The sequence below is a fragment of the Protopterus annectens genome, chromosome 1.part0 (assembly GCF_019279795.1).
Source record: "Protopterus annectens isolate FY-2018-M chromosome 1.part0, PAN1.0, whole genome shotgun sequence".
Classification (NCBI taxonomy): Eukaryota; Metazoa; Chordata; order Ceratodontiformes; family Protopteridae; genus Protopterus; species Protopterus annectens.
The window spans coordinates 625,977,961-625,986,716 of NC_056725.1; the positions used below are offsets into that span (position 1 = coordinate 625,977,961).

General features: G+C 42.4%; 1 pseudogene; it reads left to right on the forward strand.

Moving 5' to 3' along the window:
* The first annotated feature begins 2,236 nt into the window (after positions 1-2,236).
* Positions 2,237-3,430, forward strand: LOC122801433 (annotated as a pseudogene).
* Positions 3,431-8,756: the final 5,326 nt, after the last annotated feature.

Below are 8,756 nucleotides of genomic sequence, written 5' to 3' on the forward strand. Positions count from 1 at the left end.
GACATAATACAGGTGGGATGGCTTATTGTTAACATCTTGTGGCCATGTATTGTCAGGTCCTGGTTATGGCATTTGCAACAGTCGGTATTGTATTGCAGGGGGGAATATCAATACGTGTAAGACATATGTTGCTTGAGGCCCCTCACCCCCATTAACGGTGCCTGTGTTCATATATGTCTTTGTTATGTTCTCTATTATATCTATATCTATATATATATATATATATATATATATATATATATATATATGTGTGTATGTGTATATCTATCTATCTATCTATATATATATATATATATATATATATATATATAGCTATATATATATATATATATATATATATATATATATATATATATATATATGTAGACAGATTTGTATAGATGTATGCATAGAGAGAGTGTGAAGTGTATATATATATATATATATATATATATATATATACACACACACACACACACACACACACACACACACACATACACACACACACACACACACACATACATCTAGATGTTAAAGTACATTTACTGCACTGTTGAATGATTGTGCTGGATGACATGTTTTTGGAGCCAGCAGATGTATGTATGTATGTCTGTCATGGCTTAGTGGTAATTCATGTTGTCTATGATGTGTAGGGTCCTGGATTTGAGCCTTGCAGACACTGTTTAACTTGTTGCTAGGCAGAACATGGGCCGTTGGGTACAGAGTGATTAAGGCAATTTAAAGCAGTTCTAAGTGGGTGTGCACTGGTTTGTGCAGAGCTAAGCACTGCTAACTTCCAGTTACAGTGTCATACAGTCAGTTGGCTTCTATATAGCTTAACCTGTGTAGGCAGTGCTTACCCCCACGCAAAGCCTCTTACAACTGCTCAAAAGTGCCTTAATCACACTGTATCCAATGACCCGTGTTCTGCCCAGCAACAAAATAAACAGCTCCTGCAGGCCTCGAACCCAGGATACTGCACACCATAGATAAGGTGATGTACCACTAAGCCATACCAGACACAAATACATCAAAAGTTTTCAGAAACATATCATCCAGTCCAGTCATGCAACAGTACAGAGAATGCATATCAACATCTAGATGTATGTCTGTGTACATATATTAATATGTAAACAGATACAACATATCAGTAGATACATATATTTCTGAAACTATATACATATATATCAATATATATGAACGTATATACATGCAAATGCTTACATCGACACATATATGTGTCTACACCTATATGGCTACATATACACAGCAAGTTACATATGTGTACACAGATATATATCTATGTAGGTATATACGGACATAGTTATATATATCAAGCTCAAAGGAAGGTGCTGGAAGTACTAATAAACAGGAACAAAGCTCAACAACTAAGATGCAAACTTATTGGCTGATATGTCAACACAACAACAACAGACTCATTTCAGGTTATGTAGTTTTCAGGCATTTCACACCGAATATACATACATTCATTATTTGAAAAGAGATTTCAAATCAGAATCTTCACCATGACTTCATTGTCAACTTCGTCATTAAATTATCAACATACCGTCATTTGTTTCAGCCATTTTAGTCAATATTCTTAGCGAAATGAACAGGCATTATCTTCAAACATTATCAGCAGTCATTTATCAGGTACATTATACAACACACATCATAACATGCAGTCAGCATGCTCTTAGACAAATGACGATTACGAGCATTAAACACCTTCAAGATTGCTTCATTTTTCGACATTGCATTTCAAGCATACAGGTTGCTTTGGGATCTTTGTTCAACAAAATGTTCAAATTTTCTATATCGTAGTGGTTGGTTGGATCAGCTGTAATCATCCTTATAATACGCATATGAATGTCATCACATCACTGGTTCCAGCCGACGATTCAAACACTTCATCGAATCTGCCAATATCACATTGCAGCTGTCCCAGGTTTTTAGGTTTCACATGATGCAATACACACGATGTGAGTGCGTGCCAGAAAGACTTGCTCTTTGCATGGATGGTGGTGGTGGATATCTTTCATATTGTTATTGCGCGTCACTAGTGCACAGAAGCCCAGCATCATAGCCTTTGAAAGTTCACCAGAACCATTTCATTGATTCTGTTTTCTTTCGATTGTTCGAACTTTCAGCTTTTTCTAATCGCTATTTTCCATAACACAGATTAGTACTGCAGAGATTTGTCAATTCATTAGAATATATAACATATTCCTAAAAGACACGGATAAACATACTCCGTGTCTTTTAGGAATGTATTTAGGTATGAATTCACAATGAGACATTGACAAATCTCTGCAGTGCAACTAGTGTCTGGTGTTTACATGGAAAATAGCGATTAACAGAAGAAAACCTTTAGGAAGTTCAGACAAGTCAGAGAAGAAAACAGGCAAAATCCAGAAAATGAAAATGGTTTCTGAAGTGGGAGCTTTCCTTAAAGGTATGATGCTGGGAGGATTCTTCTGTGCACTAGTGACACTTATTGGCAATTACAATACAAGATATGAAACCAAAGAGATGCCACATATCCACCACCACCACCACATCCATGCACCTAAGAGGGAGGAAATTTTAAGTCTTTCTAGAACAAAACGTCTGCAACTCACACAGAACATCCGTGTGTATTGCATCATATTAGTGAAGCCTAAAAACCTGGGACACTGGGCTGCAGTAAGAGAATCCTGGAGTAAGCACTGTGATAAAGCCGGTTATTTCAGTCAAGATGTGAAAGTGTTTGAATCGATCAACCTTGGAACCAGTGACATGTGGGTAATGATGAGGAAGGCATTCAAGCATGCGATGAGAATTATAAGGATGATTACAGCTGGTTCCTGGTAGTCCAGCCAACCACTTTTGCAATTATAGAAAATTTGAAGTATTTTTTGTTGAACAAAGATCCAAAGCAACCTTTTACTTTGGTCATACTGTCGATCTGGAGAGCTTCAATATGTTGAAAGTGAAGCAGGAGTTGTCTTAAGTTCAGCAGCTTTAAATAGGCTCATGTCAGTATTCGATGACCCAGTAAAATGTCCAGAGAAAGGAAGCATGCTTTGGAAGCTGTCGGCAGACAAAGAGTTGGCTGTGTGCCTTAAGTACACAGGTGTGCTAGCAGAAAATGCAGAGGACTCTGAAGGGAAAGAACTGTTTAATACAAAGCCTGTTGCCAATCTTGTGCAAGATGCAATGTCCAAGAAACCCACTGAGGTTGTAGAAGGTTGCTGCTCTGATGTAGCTATCACATTTAGTGGACTTAACCCAAACCACATGCATGTTATGATGTATGGTGTCTATAGACTTCGAGCATATGAACACTCGTTCACTGATGCTTTGCTTTTCTTGCCGCCTGAAGGTTCAGATAATGACTAAAGAGATGGAAAGACTCAATGCGTTCACCTGTATAGGATGAGCCTTGCAACAGAAGCAAAAACAGTAACTGGTATGCCTAATGACTGACAGAGTTTATTTTTTAATGAAGATTTAAATCTAATCAGAATTTGAAATGAAGGTCATTTGGAGAAGTCTAATTTTTCAAGTGCAATGTGGAGACTTTTAAATAATGAATGTATGTGTATATTCAGTGTGAAGTATGCACACAGAAAGAAGTACACATAACCTGACAGGAATGGTGGAGCCATGGTCTGAAAATTCTGTTGGATTTGTTGTTTGCTTTTGGATTTTGTATCAGCCCAATAAACAGTTTGCATCTTCGTTGTTTGAACTGGTGCTTTGTTCCTGTTTATAGTTATATATATGTTAGCAGATATATATATATCTATACAGGTATATATGGCCATACATCTGTAGATAGCAATGGCAGATTAACAAATGATGCATATGTCCTCATGCACCGTTATTGGAATTGAGAGGCCCCACACACTATACATCTTGTACAAAAAGGCATCTCCCCAAGCCAAACACGTCCAACCTGCAATACACTACCAAGTTTTGCAGATCCGATAACCAGGACCTGACACAACATGGGCACACGATGTTGCCAGTAATACATCCCACCTGTATGATGTCAGGCTATTATTGGTAACATATCATGCAGTACAGTCTGCCTCCCATAAGAAATATAATATGTGGAAGCCATCAACATCCCCAGGATACAGATACAGACACAGATATGCAGATACAGATATACACACACACACATACATATATATGTTACAGACTATCCATTAACACCAGCACCTTGCATAGTGTATGGCAATAGTTATCCACTATACTAGATATTGACATACATCTGCACAGCATCCCACTGCCCTGTCTGACATGCATGACTGTTAAGGGAGGCCTGGCAGTGGTACATCTGGCAAGTATCTGCACATGACATCTCACTGGGTAAGTACACTAAGCTGCTAGGCATGTAACAATGCACTATGCAGGCTGCAGGCAGACTGGCTCAACACTGGCCTACATCTCCTATGGGGGAATGCACATGTACCTGTATATAAAGCAGGCTCAACAGGCATGTCACAGCACAGGGTAAGATACACCTGTGTGAAAGTGCATAACCACAACCAGTGTTAACACAGCCACAGCCACATATGGCTAGCTAGCATGATATTACAGCATATGGACTATCTGTTCTACACCATCCTCATATGTGCCACTCACAGATTGACCCTACATATACTGGCCTGCTACATAGTTTGGTCTGATGGTTGTCTGTGGTATGGGACGTGTGTATGGCCCTACAAACATGTACGCCAATACAGTACCATACAGTGGAGCAGCATGTAACATCAGATAGGAGGGGAACTAGAACAATGACATCTACCACAGTCTGTACACAGGCTAAGGTACATATTAACGATACACACACTGTCGACATTCACCATAGGTACACAGACCTCAGTACTGTACAAGCATCTACAGAATGTCCAGGTAATGTCAAGAAATGTAACCCCTACTGTACATAACATGTGTAGCAGTCAGATATATCACTGGCTTGTTATCAGATATGATAACACAAATTATGATGTACAGCACATATGCACCACTTCATGCACGACATGTGTACAAAGGTTGACAGAGGTGTGGCTGGAAGCATATACAAAAGGCCAATATTGACATGTTGCTGTGATAACTGCATACATTTACTATTGTAATAGGGTTTGTTGCAACATATGTCCTATGAGGGATATGACGTCAGTGACTATCATTGCTTTCACCATCGACAGATTGCAATCCTCACACTACCTTCTGCAGTCCAGAGATAGCTGCTGTGTGGTAACACATGAAACCAAAGACACAACGCTGCTCAGTCTGCAGATGACCCTACAGATGGGGATTCCTCATAAACATGGAACTGACATGGCAGGTATTGAGACATGTACGGCAGCCATATCCACACAAACACTGTTAAAAAAGCATTACTCCAAATGCAGTATAGCTGCACTTACAGTATGCAGTCAGGTCAGGCACATCCCCCTCCTGTTTGTTGCCCTCTTTCCATAGTGTATGTTGGTAGAGGTAAACCCCAATCCATCTGAGATGCTGTTTGCCACATGACAGATCTAGTTCTTCCTCACAGTGGATGAAAAGGGCCAACACCACCATGATGTTCCTAGATACTGGAGTGTGTTTCCATGCAATTGGCTATGGGAATGTTACCACAGCTGTTCCACATGCAATCAGCTAGGGGATAGCTGCAATTTGTGTAGAGGCCATCAGCTGATCATGAGCATTACTTAAAATACACATGCTGCTGCCTAAGCAGAGCAGGTGTAGGTCTCCACATCCACCAGAGAGGGGGTGGTAGAGGCAGACAGAGGCAAAGACATGTCAGTGAGGGGTGGGGGAGTAAAACTGAAGCATGTTTGTGTCACACACCTACCAGCACAGGGTATCAAACCCCTGACAACTATGTAGTGCTATCACGCTTCAATGCAGTTATTGGATGCACCACATGGGTTACCTGCTGTGGAGCACTCAGAACATATATGTGGTGGTGAGTGACATCTGCAACAGGGATACAGTAGCTATACAGTAGGTGACGTACACGTGCCTGTCCGCATGAACAGGTGCCAGCTTCAACACAGCCACACTCTCACAGGGACACACACACATTTACACACTTGGCAGGGCCAGGTGTACAACTCATCAGCAGTGGGATTGCCACAACATATCACTGTGCAGGTATCACATGCACCACACAGGTCATGCGGGGGTTGCATGGGCAAAGGGTATGGGGCGGTGTCTGACATCAGACAGCATGCTGCAGTATGCCCATGGGGATTGTAGGGAGTGTGGATGTGAACATATGCAGCATACAACACACACACAAACACATAGGGTGCCAGTACTGACATGCATGGGTGCATGTCTGCATGGTGTGTGGTGTTCGACTGTGCCAGATGGCTGTACAAGGCTAGGCGATGGGTGTACCTTGGCATCAGGCCACATGACAATGGTCTGCATTGTGGCTCAGGGATGTAGTGTCTGCATTTGCACACACAAGTGGGTATTGTATCCCCCATCTGGTCACCTGGGTGACTATTGTGTGTGGCCAATGCTGTGCATCGCCTGCCATTTATGTGTTCCTTAGTCCATGACATGGACAGTGTCTGGGATGTGCACACCTCCCACTTGCATGTACAGTGACATGTGGAACTGTACCTGGGTGTCTGGCCCATGTTGTGAACACAGATTATCATCAGATGTGCTGGTCCTGCCCACCTGTAGCAGGAACTGGTAATGACCAGCAGGTTTACCCTGCACCTACATTGAGAGCATGCTAACAGCATTCCCTGGTGTCAGTGGCATCTGTCCATACAGGGCATGTTGTCAGGCATGGTATGTCCATTGTGGGTCACATGTGATGGCACCACAGGTGGTGCAGGTGTCCATTGGGGATCATGGGGGAGGTGCACTGTCTGCACGTATGTGCATATTGGGCAGAAGGACAGGGTGACATGCCCCCTGTAGCCCACTGCTGTCACTCCAAGTTACTATCAGTGGCCAGTATGCATTGTACTACCCAAATATTGGCTGTTGCCTAGGCATGTATGTGTGTATGAGACATGGGTTGAGAGTGTGCTCTGGGTAATACTGGGGTTGCTAACTGTGTTCACCTGGTCTTGATGTCACATGTATGGGTATGGCTTTGCACCCCAGCCTCAGCCATTTCACATCTGTTATCCCTGTACGGTGGACATTGTGATATATAGTAGGGCCACCTTATAAGAAATATTCAAAACCCACGTCACATTGGCCACACAGTCACAACCACCTCTATACAGGTTACAAACTCACACACACACATGCACACCTGTCATGTCTGGGAGTAGAACTCCTATCTAACTAGTTTATTACACTACAGCACTACACAGTTACAGTACGTGCCACAGACATTACTGGAGTACTCCTTCCCCAAAAGTGTATTTCACAATGACTGACATCAGCAGGATTGCCAAAATAGGGCATTTGAAACTGCGAGTGACTAGCCCACAATGCATTGCACCCTACACAGACAGTGACACACACAAAACATCCACCTCTGACCTGTGTGGGTATAGAGTCCCTAACAGAGGTCTATATCACATTACAGCATGAAGCTGTTGCAGGAAGCACCACAGGGATTACTAGAGAATTCTTTCCCCAAAGGTGTATTTCACAATGAATGACATCAGCAGGATTGCCAAAGTAGGGCATTTGAAATGTACTGCGAGTGACTAGCCTAAAATGCATTGCTCCCTACACAGACAGTGACACACACAATACATCCAGAACTGCCATGGGTGGAGATGGAACCCTACCACAGTTCTAATTCACACTACAGCAGTATGCAGTTACAGGATGCACTATGGAGATTATTGGGGTACAGCCTTCCAAGAGGTGTATTTCTAGGTGGGTGACATCAACAGCCTTGCCAAAGGTGGGTATATGAAATGTAAGGGGTGTGAGTACCCTAAAATGCATTGCTTTCTACACCATCAGACATGCACACAAACACACACAGTTGGCAGGTCTGGGGTTAGAACTCCACCTAACTCTTTTATCACACTATATCCATACACAGTTACAGGACGTGCTATGGAGATTACTGGGCTACAACCTTCCCAGAGGTGTATTTCTAGGTGGGTGACATCGGCAGCCTTGCCAAAGTTGGGTATATGAATTGTAAGGGGTGTGAGTACCCTAAAAAGCATTGCTCTCTACACAGTCAGACATCCACACAAACACAGACAGTTGGCAGGTTTGGGGTTAGCACTCCCACCTAACTCTTTTATCACACTACAGCTATACGCAGTTGCAGGACATGCTACGAAGGTTACTAGACTGCAACTTTCCCAGAGGTGTATTTCTAGGTAGGTGACATCAGCAGCCTTGCCAAAGTTGAGTATATGAATTCTAAGGAGTGTGACTACTCTAAAGAGCATTGTTTTCTACTCAGTCAAAGACAGACAGAGTCACACAGATTCACACACACACAGACACACACACACACACACAGACACACACACACACACACACACACACACACACACACACACACACACACACACACACACACACACACAATTGCCAAGTCTGGGGTTGGAACATCTACCTAACTACATTATCAAACTACAGCAGTATGGAATAGAAATTACTGGCCTACAATTTTCCCAGAGATGTATTTCTAGGTGGGTGACATCAGCAGCCTTGCCAAAGATGGGTATATGAATTGTAACGAGTGTGAGTAGCCTAAAAGGCATTGTTCTCCACACAGTCAGAGACAGACAGACACACACGCAAACACACGCACTGAC